This window comes from Sarcophilus harrisii, chromosome 4 (genome assembly GCF_902635505.1).
Source record: "Sarcophilus harrisii chromosome 4, mSarHar1.11, whole genome shotgun sequence".
Classification (NCBI taxonomy): Eukaryota; Metazoa; Chordata; class Mammalia; order Dasyuromorphia; family Dasyuridae; genus Sarcophilus; species Sarcophilus harrisii.
Genome location: NC_045429.1, coordinates 17,220,208 through 17,242,948, shown reverse-complemented (window position 1 = coordinate 17,242,948; position 22,741 = coordinate 17,220,208). Strand labels below are relative to the sequence as shown.

The window sequence follows — 22,741 nt, the reverse complement described above, 5'->3', positions numbered from 1 at the left end:
GAGTTGGACAAGACAGAAAAACAACGAGACAGGACGTGTCTTGTTTGTACAGAGCCGATCACACGTTTTCTCCCCCTCAGGCTGGGAGCTCTTTGAAAGTAGGGTTATTAGTTGGGCCTTTCTTTGAATCCGTGGGCTTAGCCCGGCATCCAGTAGATACTTAAACATGCTCATTAGAGAATCTGCCCCCGGTGCCCAGGGACTATTTATGTCCGACCCGTGGCAGAGCCCTCTACGCTCCTAGGGGTCAGGTCGACCCCAGCCGGACACCCCAGCTGGACTCTCGGTGATGAAGCCCTTCTGGAGCTCTTGGACAGGCAGCCCCCAGCTTGTGGCCTCCCAGTCCCACCAGTTCATCTTCTGCTCTGGAGCTCCCTTTTTGTGGCAGCCTGTGGAGTTCTGGGCTGGAATCAGGAAGTTCCGAGGGCAGATTCTCCCTCAGAACCACGTGCTAGACGTGTGACTTGGCGGCCAGTTCCCTGGTTCCGGTTCCTCATCTGCAAAGCACGGATAATCGTGGGATGCTTCCAGAGTTGCTGTGTTTGCGTGTGTTTGCGTGTGTGTGAGTGTGTGTGTGTGTGCGTGTGTGTGCACGCGTGTGTAACGGGGCATTTTGCCAGCCCGCCGTGCTGCAGGGATGCTCATGTCCTTCCCATTGCTGTTATTATCTAACCCTCACGGGGCCACGCTCACCCTCAGACAAGGGCTGGGATGTTCTGGGAGTCGGCCTTTTTATTTCTCATCATTAGACCTAATTCACTGTACTTGACTTTGCCTGGGGCCTGAAAAGTGAGAAGGGCCTTCCGAAGGGGAAAAGGCTGATCCCAGGATGCCCTTGGGTGCCCCCTCCCTGAGGACGAGGGACTCCCGAGTCCTAATTGCAGAGGCTGCTGTGCCTCCGGTCTTGCCTCCTGCCCACGCTCTTCTGCCACTCCATCTCTCTCCATTTCTCTGTCTCTCATTACCAGCACTGACAGAGCCCTCCTCCCCTCCATCCTCCCCTTCCTCCTCCTCCCACCCCCTCCCCCACGGCCCAGCATGCCCGAGACGTGCCCTGGAAGGGCGTCCGGTGGGGCCGGCCACCGGCTGGCTCGCCGTGTTCTCCCAGGCTGATCTCGGTAATCTCGGTGGGAGCCGGCCTGCCAGGGGCTCACAGTGTGCCTTGGCTCCGTATCTACACGGGAGCCGCCCCCCGGAACACACCATGCTGTTGGGGCCCAGACTTCTGAGCGCCACCCCTAACAGACTTCCTCACCTTCCCAGAGCATCCGCAGGCAGCGGCCCCCCAAGGGCAGAGGGAGGCCCCACCAGCCGGCTCCATCTGCCCCAGTGGGGTGCCACCGGGCAGGGCGGGAGTCCCAGCCTCCGTCCCCATTGGGCCGTGAGCCAGCAGGCCAGACTGAAGCCCCAGGAAGGACGGGCCTCCCGCAGGGTCCAGCTACCCCGCCTGGCTTGGGCCCAGCGTTTCCTCTTGTCCTCCCCCTGACCAGGACAGAGAAATACACCAAAGGAACCTAAAACCAAAAAGATAAAAACCCAAGGGAAAGAAGCCCCTTCGTTCTCCCCAGGCGGGGGCTCAGGGCAGAGACTCTGGTTTCCTCACTTCTCCCTCTCCCCAGACTTTTACACTCCTTCCCTTTGGGGAGACCCCGAGCTCCCAAGTAGAACAAGAAGAGTAAACCACGGAGCTGCTGCAGCCCTCTCTGGGAAGGGGAGAAAATGGAGGGGCCGGGAGCTGGGGGCTTTCTCTTCCTCCTCCCCCAGGCTCCGTGTCAGGCTCCATCGCCGAGCCTGACCTTCTGAAGACCAAAGGCCGATGGCTCTAGCGGGCATGACTGTGGGGGTCACAAGTGGGGGGGGGGTAACGAGCGGGGCTTGTGCCAAAACGCAGACTTTCACGTATATGTTTCATGTCACACACATATCATATATCATATATACATATAATTCAGTGCCTCAGATATTTATTAGCAATCTCTTAGATGAGTAATGTGGTTTGGAAGAATATGAAAGACTCCTCTTCGTTTTTCCTTATTCTTATCATTTTCCTCTTAATCTTCTTCATCATCATCATCATCATCTTCCTCCTCAGCGCTGCTCATCAGCCGGCCCATCCTCTTGCTGGCCGTGGGACAGACCCAGGTTACAAAAGTTTGCTTTGACCTTGACCCGCCCCCCATGCCATGGATGGGCAAAGAAGGGTCAATCCTTGACCCAGCCCATTGGGGTGGGGGGGGGAAGAGTCATTATTTTTACCCAGATGTTCTTTTTCCTTATCATAACTTCCCTCTTCTCCACCGTTGGCCAGGGGAATTCCCTTTCCCATCTCTTCATTTACACGTTTCTAATGAAAATGTTCCTATGGGCTTTTTTGTTCTTTTTCATTTCATGAGGTATTGAAAGGTTGGCTGAGTTTCTGTTCTTTCTCTTGATTTCAGTTAGTTTAGTTGTTAAGACCCCAGGGGAGGACTGGGGAGTCTCCCTGAGGAAGGAGCCCTGGGGGTTACTTAGGTGCCCTTTGGCTACAGGGGCTGATGGCTGAGAAAGGCCCAGGACAGGAGCGAGATGCCAGGGAAGACCAAGGGCCCCCAAGGCGGGATCCACTCAGGGCACGAAGGATGACTTCAGAAACAAAACCACCCAGCTGGGTAAGGATGGGATCAGGAAAGGGGCAGCCGGGATGGAGGCGCAGCTCTCTGGAGGTCCCCTCATGACAGGAAAGCGGCCTTCAGGGCCGTTCTCTCACAGGAGACAAGGAACAAGGCCACATCACCCCATGATGGAGAAAGAGGGAAAGGGGACCTGAAATGGCCGGGATTCCCATAGACAGAGCAGGGGGGACTATGGAGGAAAGCGCATCCAACCACCTCTTTAGGAAAGGAGAAAGTGAGGCTCAGGGGGCAGTGACTTCCCGGGGGCCTGTGGTGCAAGAGTCTCAGAACTGGGCAAGAATCTGTCGTTCTGACTCCAGGCCACTATGTCAAGGTTCTTCAGTTTGAGGTTGGGTTGTTTTCTTAGGGACGGAAATGATGAGTAGATAAGTGATAAATAGATGGACAGACAGACAAAAACATGGATAGAATGATTCAATTCAACAAATATCAGCCGCCTCCTACTGGAGAAGAGTACCTCTCCACCTTGTATCTGATTTATATATAGCTCCTGTATAACTCCGAGTTATCCACTGCAATCAGCCCCACCCCATCATCTCCCCCCATCGAATGGGAACTCCCTGCAAGAAAGAACTTGTTTCCCATTTGTGCTCTGGCCGACTTCATGGTGCTGACACAAAGTGGGTCTTTGATCCAGGATGGATCCGCTGATTGCTAGAATGTACGCTGTCAGGGGGCAGGGACGTTTTGTTTTCATGATTGTGTGTGGAGTTCAGAACCTAGAATGCAACAAATATCAACAAATGATTTCCAAATTGAGTAGTTGTTGCTGTTGGTGAGTAGTTTTCAGTCAAAACTGGCTCTTCATGGCCCCTTTTGGGGTTTTGTTGGCAGAAATACTGGAACAGTTTTCCTTTTACCCTTTCTACTGCCAGCTCATTTTACAGATGAGGAAACTGAGGCACGCTCATATAGCCAGTAAGTATCTGCGGTTAAATTTGAACTCGGCTCTTCCTGACCCCAGATCTGACATTCTAATTTCTGATCCATCTAATATCCCCAAATCAGGAAGATCTGAGTTCAAATCAAGCCTCATAAACTTCCTAGTGGTGTGACCTTGAGCAAATCACTTAACTTGTTTGCCTCAATTTTGTCATCTGCCAAGTGAGCTGGAGAGGAAAACATCAGCATTCCAATATCTCAGCTGAGAAAACCCCAAATGGGATCACAGACAGTCAGAATTGACTGAAGGACTCAGCAATTATCCTGACACACTAGGTGCTTAATACATGTCTGTTAAATTGAGTCGAGTTAGAATGGTCACAGCAAACCTATGATGACTGCTGTGAGTGGATCCAAGGCTGAGAGGAGAACACTCCCCGTCTCACCTGTGGGCCTTCTGGTGATGGACCAACAAACGTGGTGCCTCAGGTCTGAGAGAAGGGAATCCAGAGCCAGTCCTTCCCAGAGGGCCCCGAGGGAGCAGAGGGGGAGGAGGCCACGGGGGAAGGGAATCGTTGCCAGCGGATCCCTAGGGAGGGCAGATCCTGCCAAGGCAATCTCACTTCCTCTCAGGACAGAGTGTCAGAACCTATAGATCAGGGGAAGCCGAAATGTAATCTAATCTCCCTGGCCTTTACTAAATCCCCCGAGTATTTTCCTACTAACATTTGCGTCAATAGGCAGGGACACACGGACGACGTGGATTCAAAACATCTGGTCAGCTCAATCATGGTCGGTTACATCCAGGGACCCGGGTACTTGACAGCAACAGAAAAAAAAATCACTAATAGAATATTTTTCGTTTTCTTTGCCTTTTTTTCACTTTCCCAGTGATTGTTTTAGTGTGATATCAACCTATCCCAAGGATTATCATATAAAATCATGATTTTCCTCTGGAGCTGTTCAAATCTCGCTTCTTCCATCTTGCAGCCTTGGACTTGATCTCTTTGTGCCTCAGTTCCTAAAACCTGAAAAATAAGGGGACGTGACTATGAATACCCTCTCTGGTCCTAGACCCACCCATAGGATTCTTTCTGCTGCTGCTGCAGAAGCTCAGCCCTCTCTAGCCGGATTTAGACAGGAAAGAGCCCTTAGAGGCCAATGAATCTGGCCCTTCCATTTTACAGATGTGGAAACTGAGGCACTCAAAGGCTAAGTGGGATGTTTATGGTCATCCAGCTAATGTTTGAGACAGGATTTGGAGCCAGGGCGTCCTGACTCCAAGCACGGTGACCTTTCTGCCACATGGGGATCACTTAAAATGTTCTGTTCCATTTCTGTCATCACCTCTCAGGAGCACCGATAATAGGCTCATGGAAGGTTACATTCAGTCAAGGCAGATGACTTTTAAGGTCTCTGGAATGGAGGATTAGAGTTCTCTTAAATGCACTTATCAGGCAGTCCTGAGTGTCTGTTATCTGGCTGCTCTCCTACGGCCCAGTTAGATTAGAAGCCCCATGAAGGCAACTCTGCAAACTTTCCAACTCCTTAAACAAAGAGGCCAAAAGTGTGAGGTGGGGGTGGGGTTGGGGGGACACTTTCTGGCCCCAACTGAGGACCCCTTAATTTGACTCTCAGACTCTTGGAAACGTTAGTCCTTGCTTCTAGCACTCAGGAAAGCGGAACCCTCAAAATAATCACACACTTGTGCTCCAAACCAGGGACTGTTCAATATTTATTCGCATCTTTGTCCCCTTTGACAGACTGGCCAACGATGATAATAATAACTAGCATTTATATAGGATTTCAAAGTGTGCAAAGCACTTTACAAAGATCATCTCATTTGATCCTTACAACAACTGAGGCAAGCAGAGGTTATGATTTTATCAAGGTGGCACAGGGAGTGATCTCCTGATCACAGACACCTTCTCAGAGTCTTGATTTTGAAAAATTGGAAAAAAAAATCCTACATTTCTTTTTCTTCTCAAGAGTATTTTATTTTCCCCCCTACATGGACAGATTTTGAGCTTTAAGTTTCAGTAGGAGGATAATGAAATATATACAGATTTACCTTTTTTTTTTCTTACAAGTTCAAGGAGCCTTTGAAAAGGTTCTGTGGTTCTCAGCTTAAAATCCCTTGCTTTAATAGGGACTATTCAAATAAAAACTATTGGAGGAGTCTTGGTTCACAAAGGAGTATTCAAGTCAACTTTTAAACATGTAGCACACGAGGAATTCACTTTTTCCTGGCTCTACAATATATATAAATCTATTGATACTATCTATATAAAATTATATATTTATTATTTTATAATTATATATAATATATAAATCATAGAAATAAATTATATATAATATATAATAGTTTTTATTATTATTATATGCATGGGTAATTTCTCAGCATTGACCCTTGCAAAACCTTCTGTTCCAACTTTTCCCCTCCTTCCCGCCACTCCCTCCCCCAGATGGCAGGTAGACCCATACATGTTAGACATGTTAAAGTATATGTTAAATACAATATATGTATATATATTTATACAGTTCTCTTGTTGCACAAGAAAAAATGGATTATGAAATAAGGTAAAAATAATCCGGGAAGAAAAACAAAAATGCAAGCAAACAACAACAGAAAGAGTGCAAATGCTATGTTGTGGCCCTCATTTATTTTTTTTAAAAATTATTATTATAATTTTTTTATTTACAAGTTATGTGCATGGGTAATTTTTCAGTATTTACAAGTGCAAAACCTTCTGTTGCAACTTTTCCCCTCCTTCTTCCCATCCTCTCCCCTAGATGACAGGTTGACCAATACATATTAAATGTGTTAAAGTATATCTTAAATATATGTATACAAAAATATATAATTTTTAAAAATAAAAGATAAGACACACAATTAATCCTATATAGAGAATGTTATTAAAGTGATCACTTGTGAGCCCAAAGGGGTATTGCTGGAACATAATGCTCGCTCGCTTTCTCTCTCTCTCTCTCTCTCTCTCCATATATATATATATATATATATATATATACATATATATATATGTATATGTGTGTGTGTACTTTCACAAGGGAGATGGTAGCAGAGTGAAAGGGGAAGCCCTCATCAGCATATTCCCCACTGATTATTAACAGTACTTAAATGTCTTTTTAAAATTATAGGACTGGGCAATATAGCAAAGACAGAAGCAAGCTCCTCATAGGGTATCTGGGAAGAGTAGTTTCATGGTCTGAGGGGCAAACTCACAGCTGCTGATCATCCGATCTCATTTCATGGGGTCCTCGGAAGTTGTTGTGAGGGGGAGCTCATGGTATGATCTGAGGGTTGGCGCCCTTGTGGAGATCTGAACATGGTCTGTATCTGGGCTACCAGAGCCTATGACACCATCAGCCATTGCTGCTCAAGTAGAGTCACTGCTTGGGAGCTCCAGATCTTTGATCTTTGAAAGTTTTAAAGTTATCAATTAGTCAGTGAATAAGAAGACATTTACCGTCCTTCTACTGCCCAAGGTAATTCCCTCTTGAGTGTTCTTCAGTACTTTTCTAAGCTGCTACTATAATGCACGATTTCCAAACAGCTTGCCAGGTTCTAGGTTGGACCAGAGGTGTGTATCTGATACCTTCAGTTAATCATTAGACATTTCCCATGCTGTGTATCATGTCTTTAATGATTAATGTGCTCCTTCCAAATGACCCTTTGTTTGGTTGATCCAGTACAGCTAATTGGATTTTCTGTGATCAGTTGTGGGGGGGGGGATGGATCCCCATATTTACAATAGAATCTTTTTATTTTTATTTTTTTATTTTTGCTGAGGTAATTGGAGTTAAGTGACTTGCCCTGGGTCACACAGCTAGGAAGCGTCAAGTGTCTGAGACCAGATTTGAACTTGAATTCAGGGCTGGTGCTCTATCCACTGTACTACCTAGCTATCCCTACAATAGAATCTTAAAGGATCTTTTCAGGCAACTAGTTTAACTACCTCTATCCAAAGGATCAATATCCTCCATGGTATATAGAAATAGCCAGCCAATTTCATATAGTATTTTCTGGCTTACCACTCATCTGTCTGATGACATGTCTATAAGGGCAGTTATCTATAGTCAATCAATGGATTGATGGAAAGACCAAGGCGAATACTCCCACTTGTCCAATGATACCCCTTTCCGTGTCCTCCTGATTATTCTTTATAAAATATCTCTTACATGTTGACAGTTTTCTTCAAATCTGTGTGTTGATGATTGAAAACAACGCTTCACACTGGGATTTTGTTGTAATGGTGACAAAACACTTGCTCACAAACACTGGTGGGGTGGATGATGCAAAGGAAATACCCCTTTTTAAGTGACAGGGAAAGTTAGGTTCCTAAAGCCCACTTGCCCACAGCCACCAATCTGGTGGCCCTCAGGGCTGATATTTAAACCCAGATCTTGATACCCCCAAACCCAGTGCTCTTTCTACCTCCCCACAGGGACATCAGAACGTTTGCCTCCTTTTTTTTTCAGAGGGGACAATCGAAACTCACAGAACTTAGGTGGTTTCCCTACAGTCACCCAGACAATAAATGATAGAACTGGAAGCTGACTCCAACTCCCAGATTCTTTCCAGCATAGTCTACTTGCCATCCCAGCCAGGAGATGATCCATTCTCTGCTGAAGTATTTACAGGAGAAGAAACTCACTCCTTCAAAAGGCAACCCATTTTATTTTTAGATCCTGGAATGTACTGACAGAAAGGACAACGATAGACGGAATTAGAAAGCTAGACTTAACAGAACTGGCTTTATTTTCAGTTTCTTCTACCTCAAAGAGGTATATGTACGCACAAAAAAGAATAAAATGATAAGCATGAACTTCAAAGTAGAAAAGAAAATGATAAGAAAGTCAGAGTGGTTTAGATTAATCATCATCACTTTTATCTATTTAACAGTTAATATTTATGCCAATTTTACAGTTCAAAAGCCTAAAGCTGAAATAGATTGCCTAGCACAGCTTGCCTTATGACCAAGCCTTTTCCTCTTTTTGTTACATGGCAAAGTCTAGTTTAGTAGCTAATTTAGTAACTTTTATAGTAAAAACATAATTGTGAAGAGGAAGTCACCCCTTGGGCATAAGGAAATGAATATTTAGTGCAGGAAGAGAAAGTTTGGTTAAATATAGAGACAGCTTTGTTATCTCTATATTATCTATAATGATATAGAGACAAAGAGTAACTAATAAAAAACAAAACAAAACAAAACAAAACAAAAAAAAAAACAAAGAGTGGGTATCGGAGGGCCTGTGAGAAGACAAGGCCATGAAAGTGTTGCTGGTGGAGCTTTGAGAAAAGATTCAGCCATTCCAGATTTCAGCTTGGAGTTATGCAAGAAGAGTAACTCAATATTCCATATCCTTGGCCCCAGCGATCTCGCTATTTGCCAAATGCTCCCCCCAGGAAGTCAAATACAGAAACGAAAGTCCGATATGTACCAAAATATTAATAGCAGCGCTCTCTGTAGTAGCAAAGAGGTGGAAGCCAAGTGAGCGGTCATTGGTGTAGGAAGCAAATGAAGAAGGCATGAAATAGGAATATCCTATGTAATGAGACATGGTGACTGTGAAGAGTCTGAAGAAGCATGGGAATATTGGGATGAATTGATGAAGAATGAAAGAACCAATATACACATTTTGGACAACAGAGTCAATTAAAGGAACACTCAAAGGAAGTTGACTGTGAATTTGAAAAACCAGTGGAAGTCCTGGAGAATGATGAACTCCCCACTCAAATCAGACAAGTGGGGAACTACTTAGACAGAATGGGATATAACTTGTTGTACCTGGTCACTGTATCAGATGTTTATCACCAACAATGGTTCAATATGAAGGGGAAGTAGTTAAAAAGACCATAATACAGAGACAAAATGGGTCAATAAAGTGTGATACTCAATCAAGGAGCTCCCTCCCCCACTTAAAGTAAATAAGATGTTCAAAGAAGTAATCAATCTCAAGCATAAGTATTAGATTAATAGGGAAAGTCTTTTGAAAGTCATCAGATGACACAGGCAGGCAGGTAGCACAGTGGATGGAGCACCAGCCCTGAAGTCAGGAGGACCTGAGTCCAAATGCAGCCTCAGACACTTAACACTTCCTGGCTCTCTGACCCTGAGCAAGTCACTTAACCTCAATTGCCTCAGCAAAAAATAAATAAATAAATAAATCATCAGATGAAGTGAAATGATGCCAGATAAGATTTGTGGTCCAGTCATCTGACTTTTTGTAATCCCATTTGGGGTATTCTTGGCAGGGATACTGAAGCACTTTCTCATTTATTTCTTCAGATGAGGAAACTGAGGCAAATAGGGTTAAATGACTTGCTTTGAAGTAACATTTTAAACTCACCAAGATGAGTCTTCCTGCTTCCAGACTGGCCACTCTATCTCCTTCACCACCCAGCTGCCTGCCAGATAGAAAGTCTATTTCCATTGGATGAAGGCTCTCATCCTATCCTCTTGGTACTGAATCGGGATCTAGGAACTGGGGAGGCAGAAAAGCGAATCAACACCTGAAGAGGAATCACGCTGGGGAGGAGGAGGAGGTCTCAGGATCAGCACTGACTTAGCTCTCCTTCCCTGCCCCTTTCAGCCGAAGGAAGATGGAGGGGGTTGATTTTACCTTCTTCCTTCTGGTGTCCTAGTGGCTCCCCACAGGTCAGAGGATAAAGGCTTTAGGAACCAAGGAGGGATTTCATGTAGGTTCACGGTTCCATGAAAAGCCCAGAATGCAGATTACACCATACCTAAGAGGAACCTCTAGAGCACCCCAAGAATTGAAGACTTCCAGCGGACAGGGGTTAAGAGTTACTCTTGCCACATTTATTCAATAAGCTGGAGCCCACTTTTCCTTGGATTCTGTGTGTTGTTGAGAATGAATGGGACACTGGCTTTCTGTGTGAGTGTCATGGGAGAGTTATACTTTTACTGTATCAACTTAGGAAATAGCTGTTTCTGAAAATGACTGTAGGCTGACTGGCCCAAACTCTTCTTGATTAATGGCCATGGAGGCAAACACACCAGTGCGGGCTTAAGCTAATAGCATTATGGACTCACACCCAGCTCCTAGTGGTAAACCATGTATCCATGCTCTAGACTTATATATGAAAGTGGGAAAGTTGGGAAAAGATCCTTCACAGCTGATCTGAGCTAGAACCTTTAGGTTAAAACCAAACAACCCATCACTGGAATAGGCCAGTAAGCCTGTGTCAATTAAATTATTATTATTAATATCATTATTAATCAATATTTAATATAATAACATGATATATATTTTAATATTTAAAATAATATTGATAATTGATCAATATTAAATATTAATAATAATTAAAGATGTGACGATTAAAAATGGGTCACGGGCTCTAGAGCATCAAAGAAGCCTAAAATTCACAGTACTGGACCAAATGAGATAGAATATTAGAGTTGAATGGAGCTTGAGATTCATTTATTCCAATTATTCATTTATCAAAATCCTGGCACATAATAGTTTTGATTCTGGCCCAGCCTCTCCACGTGACTGATGTGACTCTTAGGATCAGCAGGTTGGGAGGAATCGTTCCTCAGCCCCCCTCGGGATGATTTTTGAGTTCATGAAGTGACTTTCTGGCCTTGGATCTCTGAAGCTTTGGCTGCTGAGAACCACACTTTATTTTGTCACCTGCTGTTCTTACTCTCCCATGGCTGCAGTGGAGGAGGAGCAAGGAAAGCAGCCCAGATCCCACTGCCCATAAGGAGGTGCCTTGTGTCCCCTGATGCTGAGGGAGTGCTAGGTGGTGGGACGTCCCTTTGACTGGGAGGCCCCCCCGTGGGGGGAGATGAGAATCTAAGGAAGACCTTTCTCTCTGGCCCGGCTCTCCTTCTCCCATCGCTGGCTCGGGTCATTGTTTGTTGGGGACACACCATTTCATGGTGAGGCTCAGGCCAGAGCCCAGGCCCAGGGAGGGAGAGGCCCTCCAGAGCGTCCCCCCGCTGTCAAGCCTGGTCCTGGCTCCGCCATTAGCTCCGCACAAGCATTGTCAAATGTCCCTATTTGTGTAAAAGCCATCTTATTTAATGCTCATTAAATTGGTAATTAAAACCATCTCGGTCGCCGAAGATGTGAGCTCAGGGACAGAATTAGGATGGAAAAAATAGCTGTTACATTCTTCCAGGTTCCATTCTGTTTCTTTGGCAGCCGTTGCCCGGGCGCAGACCATCCGGCCCACTGATTGATGGGCCGCGGTTCTCGGAGCCGCTCACATCCCTACTGTACTTGCTCCTTGGACTGTAGAAAGTAAATTCCATGGGTCTGCAAAGAAACATTAGCTCCTTTTTTCTCCCATGTCCTTTCCTGGTGTCCAGCTTGGAGAGGGATGGCTCAGTGCACACACCCACGTCTCTCCAATGTTTAAAATGATAATAATGATTAAAAATCAATAAATGACTGTATCAAAACCAGGAGGGAGGCAGCAGCCCAGGGTCCTCTGGGCTTTGTCCTTGCTAATCCCCTAATCTGAGTTGGGTCCGAATCCATCCTCTAACTCTCCCCTTCTCGCTCATAAAGAATGACCTCTTTCATTTCCCATCTAACTTGAGAAAGCGCCCGTTCTCTCCTCCAGCACATTTAATAACCTGCGCCCTTCCCTGCTCCTTTTCTCCTGTGTTTTAGTGGAGGCTGTTGGTGATTCTGATAAACTTGGCCTCTAATTAATGCTTCGAAGGAATAACATTGGATCAGCCAAGGGGTGACATCATGTTGTAATAAGTCACCTGAAGCTACTGGGGGAGATGAGGCAATCCGCGGTCCTGGCTCTGGGGTTATTTAATGAGGCTGCCCGTTAGGCTGATGGCCGAGGGGCGGCAAATACTTCATGGAAAACGTGAAAAAAATAAATATTTAGACATGGATTCACTGTGAATATTAGCTTTTACTCACTTTGCTCCTGCAAGAAACGTCAGCGCTCATTGGGTCCAGTCCCTTCTCCTAAGTGTCAAAGTGTCTGCATCCTGGGCCCTGAGGATAAACTTCAGTGCAGCTCCTGCAGTGATGGAGAACGTGGGATCATGGGAGATACTCCATCCTAATTTCTTTTTTTTTTTTTTTTTGACTATTCTAATGGGGAGAAAAAAATGTCCCAGATGCAGTAAAAACCTGGCTCCGCTAGGTGGGAAGTAGCAGTTTGAGATAAAGAACTTTCCAAGTATTGGGGATCTATTCACCTGGGGGGCTTCTTTGGGCCAGGGGGCTTCAATTCAAATAGAAACAAGGGAGCACGAGGCCAGGATCCCTGCAGGCACACAGGGATTTAGAAGGCCTGCATTCTAACATGATGTTGCTCTGTATATTTATTTTGTGAAAGATTTCCCAATTACATTTTAATCTGCTCTGGGCTGCACCTCTAACAACCTGAAAGCTGTGTGCCTGATGCCTCTGCTTTAGGAAACTGTGAATTCTTTATCACTGACAAAGGCCAGATGGCCACTGGCTGGGGATGTCATTGCCTCTCTTCAGATACAGGTCTGTCTCTGTCTTACTGTTTCTCTGTGTGTGTGTCTATCTGTCTGTTTCTCTCTGTCTCTGTCTGTCTCTCTGTCTTTCTCTCTGTCTGTCTTACTCTATTTCTCTCTGTAAGTCTGTCTCTGTCTGTCTCTCTATCTCTGTCTTACTCTCCCTGTGTGTCTCTCTCTGTCTCTCTCTCTTTCTCTGTCTGTCTCCCTGTATCTCTCTCTGTTTGTCTCTGTCTCTCTGTCTCCCTGTCTCCTTGTCTCTCTGTCTCCCTGTATCTCTCTATCTCTCCCTTTGTCTTTCTCCTCCTCCCTCCCTCTCTTCTTCCCTCCTTCCCTCCCCCCTCCTCTCCCTCCCCCCCTCCCTCTCTGTCTCTCTCCCATTTTCTTTTAATACAAATTCAGGTGATCACTTATCTAATAATCCCCATTGTTCTTCCTTCTTTTTCCCAAGACACAGTCCCTGCCTTGGTCCTCCTCTCCACCTCAATCCCTGCCGTTAGGCTTCTCATTGATTCCCCCCACACTCTCTTTCATCAGTTGCCCTCTCTTGACCTTGCCTCCACTCTGGCCCCATGCAGGGGCAGCCATACTCTTCCTCTCACTGTCACTCACAAGTGCAGCACTTTCTCATGTTCCAGAATTCTGAAACTCCTCCACGTGAACATCACCTCCATCTCTTCTTGTGTCTCACCCTTTCTAATCTTCTTCTTCCCCTTTATATCACATTTTCCACCAATTTTTCTAGCCCAGCGTCCTGTCTCTGACTTCACTTTTCCCCTTTCAATCCCTGCTGCTATAGATAACTAGAATTGATTCAGGGAAACATAGCATGAAGAGAAGGCCGTTTACCTTGAGCAATGATGTAGCCCCCTTAAAGGAACTTTATCCTTCTCCTTTCTCTCTGTCCTTCTATTCTTGTCTGTCCCCCACTTTATCCTCTGGCCCTCCTGTCCCGTGGCTCTGTACTGGCAGTCTAGTCACAGCTCAAAGCCTGGACAGTAGGTATTTCACGTGGAAAAATTTAACATGTAGCTGGTTCGACTTGTTTCTTTGGTGTTAATCGTTGATCATGATCATGGAATCATATTTGTAGAACTGGAAGAAAGTTAGATATTATCAGTCCTAATGTCTCCATTTTACAGCCATGGAAACTGAGGCTGAGAGAGGTTAAATGATTTGTCCAGTGTCAAACAGCCAGCAAGTGACAAAGGCACAATTGAACCCAGGTCTTCTGACTCCCATTATGTGCTGACAGCTAAGGGAAACCATACTGCAAAGAATGTTGGATTTGGAGTGAAGAAGACTCATCTATCTTCCTGAAGTCAAATCCAGCCTCAGATACTTACTAGCTGTGTGACCCTGGGCAAGTCAACTAACCCTGTTTGCCTCAGTTTCCCCATCTGTAAAATGAACTGCAGAAAGAACTGACAAACTACCCCAGTATCTTTGCCAAACCTCAAATGGGATCATCGAGACACGATTGAGACGACTCAACGAAGGGTCTCGGCTTAAGTTGTCCACAACTGGAGCATTGTCCATGGGGAATCCCTCCTCTATTTGGACCTTTCTTGGGACGGTGGCGAACCCCTTTGGCAAGCACGTTTTCCTGTCTTATGCCTCACTTAACATTAATAAACACTGTCTAGACTGCCTATAAATATTAACTTAACCATAAATCTTCAAGTGTTCTAGAAATGTGAGCCGCTTTCATCAAGGCTACTTTGGGTCGGTCGGTCCAAGAGGGAGAAAAGTCAGCTTATCTAGAGTAAGAAAACAAACCTTTGAGGCTTCTCGGGCCGGGGGGATCCAGGAGGGACCAGCCAGATGAAGGCTGAGAAGGAAGACGGCCAGAGGAAGACGTGGGCAAAGCTAGGTTCACTTCCCTGAGCACAGAATTGTGCTCGATTCAGCAAAGCACCAGAAACCAGCCAATTTACAGAACCGGGAGATGGGGGCGGGCCATGGAGGCCCACTGGGCCCGCTCCAACCAGGCCCGGCTCTCATGTGGTACACACTTACGTTGCTTGTGACCACAGGAACCCGAGGAAAACATAACAGACAATTATCCCGTGTTCTGTGTTCTGTTGACAATCAAGATGGACCAGAAGAAATCACCAGGCAGCCTCTGCAGGGACAAGCTTGCAGGGAACTTGTTTGCTGTGTACTGGTAACAGAAAACAAGCGAGAGAGAAATCCTGGCCCTCCTCCGGCCATTTTCTCCATTTGAAAACATCGAAGTCTGTAAATGCATTCAGTTAATTAGGATCACAGAGTTCGAGGGGTAAAGGAGCTCGGGGGGCAGCTAGTTCAATGGTGCTGAAAGGTTTTTCCCTCAATTGATGTAGATTAACTCGTTTGATTTTTACCGATGAGGAAACTAAAGACAGAGATCCTTGCCAAAAATGTTGGTGTATCTCTGTCTGAATGAGGTAAGGCTCCCTTTCAAGGAGCTGCCTTCCTTCCGTTCTCTCACAGTCTCTTGTATGTGGAAATATATATATATATATATATATATATATATATATATATATATATATAAAGATTAAATATAGAGGTACTGAAATACAGGGGAGGCAGGAGTAGAATGGGGAAGGAAAGATGACTTTTATCATGATGGAAGGGAGGTGTTATAGTAGGTGGAAGTGAAAAGGGAGGGCATTTCAGGCAGGAGGGGCAACCAGGAAAAAGGGAAACAAAAGGGGGGGAAAGGAGGGATGAAGGGAGGTTAAGAGAAAGAGAAGGAGGGAGATTAAGACAGAGAAAGATTGGGAGAGAGAAGGGAGGGATGGAGAGAGAGAGGGAAGGAGCGAGATTAAGAGAGGGAAAGGTGAAGTGAGAGATTGAGATGGGGAGAGAGCGAGACAGAAATAGAGACAGAGAAATTGAGAGAATTAAATAAAAAGAGAGAGACATAAAGAGACTGAGAAAGAATGCAAGAGAGACAGAGATAGAAACAAGGAAACAGAGAGAGACAGAGAGAGACTGGGGGTTGGGAAAGGGAAAAAGGGAGGGGATAGAGGAGTGGAGAAGAGAGAGAAACAGAAAGAGACAGAGGTAGAGACAAAAAGAGAAACAGAGAGATAGTGAAACAGAGACAAAGACAGAGATAGTGACAGAGTCTTAAGTGAGGAGAAAAGAGAACGCCACTTTTCCTTAGACCATCCGGGATAAGATAATGTATAAAATTGGGAATATAGGAAAGATAAAGGAGCAAACATTAAGGGACAACCATGGGCCTGGCTATATACTAAGTGCTTTACAATTACTATCTCATTTGATCCTCACAAAACCCTGTGAAGTAGCTCTCGCTTTGTCCCCATTTTTTAGTTGAGGAAACTTGACAGAGATTATTAAGTCTGGACTTAAGGTTGTCTAGGCAGAAGTTAAGTGACTTGCCTATTGTCGCATAGTTTAAAAAGGGAGACTGTATTTGAACTGAGATTTTTCTGACTCCAGCCCAGCTCTATTCACTTCAACATCCAATGGCCTTAAGGAACCATAGCAGTGAGGAGATTTCAGTGGTAAGCAGAGGAGTTTAACAGTTAGTGCTAGAGATGATAAGGAGCCATGGATGATTATTGAGGAAAGGGGTGACATGGTCAGATCTGTGCTGAAGGAAAATCCCTCTGTGTGCAGTATAAGGGATGGATTGATGTGATGAACAACTAGAGTTGTAATATTCTAAGTGAAAAGTATTGCAGGCCATGACCCAGAATGGTAGCAGTATAAACAGAGAGGAGAGGTCCGATTGAGGAGACGTTGTGGTAAAAATGGCAAGATCCGGCAGCTGTTTGAACATGTTTTGGGGAGTGAGAAGCCGAGGACGAGACACCGAGATGATGGACCTGAGAGAGGAGGAGAATGTTGGCTCCTTCCATGTAAAGAAGCCTGGAAGAGGGAAGGTTCTGGACAATAGTTCCTTTCTGATCTGTTGATTCTGAGATGCCTCTGGGAAATCCAGTTTAAAATAAGAGATTAGTACCACAGTGATGAGGTTTAGAGGAAAGACTGAATTGGATATGTACAACTGGTAGAATCTACCTAGAGATGTGAGTGAGTGAATATGAACGAATTTATGAATGAAACATTAGAGACTTGCTGTGTGCTAATACTATGCAAAGTGCTGGGAACACAAACAAAAAAGTTAGACACTGCTCTCAAAAAGCTTCAGTTCTAATGGGAGAAGTAACTTAGCTACAAGTCATATAGGAAGGGCTACAGTGGCCAAGCAGATAGTCTTGGAGATCCTTTAGAACCATTTTTCTATCAGCTTTCACTGCTGAGCCACTTGACAGAACTGAAAAATTGGTGACAAGAATTTTCTGTCCTTGGTCCCCATAGGGACCACCTCTGTGGATGATGGCTGAGGATACTGGGCTGGAAGCAGGGCTGTTCCCGATCTCTGGATTCAGGATCCTGGGCTGATGCCTGCAGGATCTAAGGGGAGATGGTGGTCGAGACAGGGGGTGATTTGACTCACCTGCTGCCTTTTGTCTATCCCTCAGGAGGCCTTTCTGCTTTTCCTGGTATGGTTGGGCTTAATTAAAACCATGAGAATTGGTGAGGACAGACAGAAGGGCAGAAGAGATAATATAGAAGAGAGAGATAAAGAAAATATGGTCAAACAGCTGAAAAGAGAATCAGGACAGATGTGTCCCAGAATCCCAGAGAAGAGAAAATAGCCAGGAATGAACAATAATGTGAAATTCAGTGAAGTCAAGTGGGCAAGGCCTGAGAAAAGACCATTTGATTTGTCAAATAAGAGATCATTAGTAACTTATAGATAAGTTGATTCTGTCTAAGACTAGATGTGAGACTGCAAAAGTTTGGGGAGTAAGAGAAGGGAAACGAATGGAGACAAAGTCGGGACAGCTTTTCGAGGCTAAGGGAAGAGGGAAGAGAGATTGTTTGAAGGAATGTTAATATCTAACAAAGATTTTCTAAGTAAGGGGAGACTTGGGAATTTTGAAGGTAATAAATAGAGAAGAATCCAGCAGATAAGGAGAAGCTGAAGATTAGAGAGAAGTGATTGAACTTGCAATCCATTGGAGAAGACAAGAGGGTGTGGGATCAAGATTAGAGATCAAGATTGGTCTTATTGGTCTTGTCAAGGGGAAAGATCATCACATCATTTGAGAGTTGGGGAAAGGAAGAAAAGGTGGCAGTTTCAAGACGAAGGGAGAAGAGGAAAGGAAGTTTATAGAGGATAGATTTACATTCTCAGTAAAGTAAAAGATGGAGTCCTCAGGTGAGAATTGGAGTAAGGGCATTAGGGATTGTGTAGTGATAAAAACCTGGAACTTTTCTGGGAGAAGGGAGATGGGAAATCAATTGGAGAGAAATGAAAAGATTGATTGCCTTGCCCTCAGTTAGATAAACATGAATTCATTTTGCATCAAATATAATCATTTTAAAGATAAGTTACATTTGGAGAATTACGATTTGAATCCAGGTCCTAACTCCAAATCTAGCATCCTTTCCATGCTATCTTCTTAATCACCATCCAAGCCTTCTTTTGCTCTTTAAAATTCACAAAGCATTTTCCTTGCAACAACACTGGGAGGCTGATTCATCAGATTTTATTATCCCCATTGGAGAGATAGAGAAGTTGAGAATCAAAGAGAGGAAGTCATTTGTCCATGATCACACAGAAAGTAAATGTCAGAACTGGGATTCAGCCCAATTTCAATTCTAGCAATTATTCCACTACATTCAATAGACACATTCAACTTCCCTTTTCATCCAGAGGGCTAGAGGGAAATGGACCTGGTGGTGGGCAGTCTGATTTATATGTGATATAGACAAGATGCATAATATTTCACCAACTAAAGCCAAATATACCAGAAGCCTTGAGAGATTCTTTGGGTGCCATCAATTAGTGATTATATCAGGAACAGAAGATAGCAGCTCCACATTATTGGGTAAAGGCAGATGTAAGAAGGGCATAAAAGTGGTACACTTCTGGAATAATATTAAGACGCTGAAAAGCATCCAAGGGAGAAAATTTAAGAAGGAGAGCCAAATAATTATATTAAAAGATTTGGGATCCAAAAAAAACTTGGCTGTGTAGAATGTTGTGCTGAATGCAATAAGATGAAGTCTAATAACAATAAATGTAAAATTCTAAATTTGGTTTAAAAAAATCAGTTTCATGGGGCTAGAAAGCAACTCATCTGAAAAAGACCTGGAAATGTCAGGAGACTGGAGGCTCAATTTCCATCAGCAATTCAGTATGGCGGTTAAAGAGGTAATTCAGGCAGCTAGGTGGTATAGTGGCTAAAATGCCATGCCTGAAGGTAGGAAGTCTTAGCTTCCTGAATTCAAATCTCTCCTCAGATACTCACTAGTTGTGTAACTCTGGACAAGTCACTTCATCCTGTTTGCCTCAGTTTCCTCATCTGTACAATATGCTGGAGAAGAAAATGTCAAACCACGCCAGTGACTTGACCAAGAAAACCCTTCATGGGGTGTGGAAGAATTAGACACAACTGAAATGAATGAACAACAACAATATTATTTGGAAATAATAATATCAGCATCCTCTGCCCTAGGCAGAAAAGATATGACCTTCGGAATATTGTGCTTGATTTGGGTAGCATGTATTAGGAAGGATTTTAATAAGTGTTTATGATTGAGAACCTCCTTGAAATCATGTCCCACATGGACTTATTCTTCTTGGCCCAAGAGGACACAAATAGGTGGAGATTGACAAGCTACAAATTTAGGCTTGATATAAAGAAAAGTTTTCTAAAAAAATAGCTATCCCCAAGTGGAATGTGCTATCTCTGGAAATACCGGAGACTCTTCCAACACATCTTTGAGGTTTTCAGTCAAGATCTGAAGGAACTTTTAATGGGGATACCATAGTTTAGATTCGAGGGGAAGAATAATTGAAGTAGATGCTCTCTAATGTTTCTTTCAGCTCTGAGAGTGGATGAGGTTAGATAATTTCCCAAAATTCACCCCTTAGATATTTAACCATCTATTGAACATTAGTTCAATGGTTGAAAGTCACTTGGTACTGGATTATTTAATAGATATTCCAAAGTCAGTAGAAGGGTGATGGTCACAAACTGAAGGATTCCCACATCTTCCTCATCCCACTGGCTGAGTGAGATTGTTTTTAAAAGTGCTGTCATTCTCTTTTAATCTGTGCTCTATGAAGCTATTTTTGTTCCTTATTAGTTCCTATGAGTAACCCAAGCAAGTGTATTTCCTTGTGTCCTTCTGTTCATGCCGTGAAAATATGGGGACAGCTCTGGAGCCACACAAGAGATTGTGATTTTTTTCCCTAACCAAAAGCTTCATTAGAAAATTCGTGTATTTTTTGACTCAGTCCCCAAGAGCAGAATTAATCTGACCCCTCTCCAATTAAACTATGAATCTAACTTATTGTTTTGCAGTGTAATTTAGGTGTCTGATTGGGCCCTTTGCCCTTTGGCTTCTAGGGTTCCATCAAGACCAGGAGAACACTTTCCTCAGATTTGTATCTTTCTCATTTAAACTACCAGAGAAATCTCCTTTATATCTATATCTATATCTATATCCTATAGATATAGATATAGATATATAGATATAGTTACCTCCATGTACTCCTCCATATCTCCATAGCTCCATATATATATTATATATATATGGAAAATTCTGATATATATATATATATATATATATATATATATATATAATATATCAGAATTTTCCTAAGACTAAGAAAAATGGCTCTTATTTAAAATGAAAGTGGGGAGAGCAAAAAGAACAACAATCCTGAAATGTAAAAAAATCCATGATTGGGACATAGATTTGTGGCTCCCGCTTCAGTAGCTTCCTTCCTCTCTCAGTTTCATTTTCTCCACTTGCAAACTGGGAAAGTTGAATCAGATAGTCTCTAATGTGCCTCTCAGTTCTAACAAACAGTCTAGATTTCCATTTTCTAACCTCCTTTCCCCCTTAGACAATTTATGTTCCAAAAATCATTGTGATAAAATCCTCCCATGTTCTAAGTTTCATTTTTATCTCCTAATAATCTAAGTTCTAACATTTCTTCCAGTTCTAATGTTAAATATCCTACAGTCTCACCCATTTCTAACATTCTCTGTTCTTAAGTTTCTTTCAGCTCTGAAATTTTAAGTTTTGTGCTAGGGTTCTGTGTTCTAAAGTTCCTTCCACTCCTGACAGTTACGCTGCTGTAAACATGAATGGCCCAGAAACAGGTGGATGCTATGGCAGAAGCATTTAATTACAGTCATTTTTTTACCTTATTCTTTATTGTTTATCTCCCCATGGCCTGAAGAGGTGGTGAAAAAGGGGGAAAGACATTGGAAGCCAGTGATGGCAAGATTTATTCCTGGGGTAAAAGTCAGGCTAGCAAACGCTCTAAATGTGGGCCTGTAAGCCTTCAAATCAGCACACATGAGATCTGCTAAGGAGGCAAATTCTGCCAGAATTCACCATCCCCCCAAAAAGGTTCTGGTCTGGATGAGCTGTTTTATTTTGTTTTATCTTCCCATCACATAATGGCATAAAAGCAGGACCCATTTATTTGTCTCACAGGGAAAGGTGAGGAAGAAAACCAGGTTACCAGGACAAACAGGTCCCAGAGAGTCAGATGTGGATGACTTCCTTTGGTCACCAGAAAGAGATGAATGTTCCATGTGCAGGAGAGGAAAGGCAAGGTGAAATGCAAGTATCTGTGATGAAGACCTGGGAGGATTAGTAGACCATGGCTCAGGAGAAATCTGCTGTGTGAGCGAGCCGCTAAAGAAGAGTACTTGATACTGGGCTGCATTCAAGTAAGCATTAATCCAGCAACAAAAGCAAGAACTTGATAGCTTTGCTGTACTCTGCTCTGGTCAGACCAGTTCTAGAAAACTGGGTTCCATTCTTAGCATCATAAAACTATTAAGATAATAAACATAGAACGTTAGAACTGGTCTTTTTAGACCTTAGAATGATAAATTTAGAACTTAGAATGATAAAACTGGAAGGAACCTTAGAATGTAAAATTTGAACTGGTTACAATTGGAAAGAACACTGGAATTTGGAGTGTTTGAGTTGGGAGAGACTTTAGGCAAAGAAATCTTAGAGTAATCTTAGAACATAAAATGTTAAACCTGGAATTAGAACTTTCAGTTTGAGCTGAGTTTTGAGAACATAGAATTTATTTTATTTCATTCATTCATTCCTTTGTTTGTTTATTTATTTGTTTGTTTGTTCGTTCATTCATTCATTCATTCATTTACTTATTTATTGATTGATTGATTGCACTGAGGCAATTGGGGTTAAGTAACTTGCCCAGGGTCCCACAGCTAGGAAGTGTTAAGTGTCTGAGGTCAAATTTGAACTCAGGTCCTCCTGACTTCAGGGCTAGTGCTCTATCCACTGAACCACCTAGCTGCCCCAAGAACATAGAATATTAAAGCAACAAAGAATGTTAAAAATGAAAAAAAATATTAGCTCTATTCATGGCCTTGGAGCACCAAATGTTAGAGCTGGAGGCTCCCTTGGAACAAAGAATATCAGAGCCCAAAAGGACTTTGGAGCATATGCTGTTAAAGCTGGAAAGATCATACAAAAAACACAAAATATTAGAGCTAGAAGGGAACTTGAATATAGAAGGTGTTTAGAACCTGGAAGGAAGGACACTGAGAAATATCTGCATGGAGGTCACTGGGCTGGTGA

At 43.6% G+C, this 22,741-nt stretch overlaps 1 protein-coding gene and 1 long non-coding RNA gene across 3 annotated transcripts in view; one reads left to right on the top strand and one right to left on the bottom strand.

The window, feature by feature from the left end:
- FGGY (FGGY carbohydrate kinase domain containing) overlaps window positions 1-22,741 on the top strand; it is a 499,331-nt gene that overhangs the window by 329,193 nt on the left and 147,397 nt on the right. The window lies entirely within an intron of this gene.
- LOC116423737 lies at window positions 11,077-14,418 on the bottom strand. Its single transcript, XR_004234255.1, has 2 exons — window positions 13,913-14,418; window positions 11,077-12,594 (listed from the first exon to the last, which is right to left on the bottom strand). It is a non-coding gene; the product is annotated as an uncharacterized LOC116423737 (long non-coding RNA).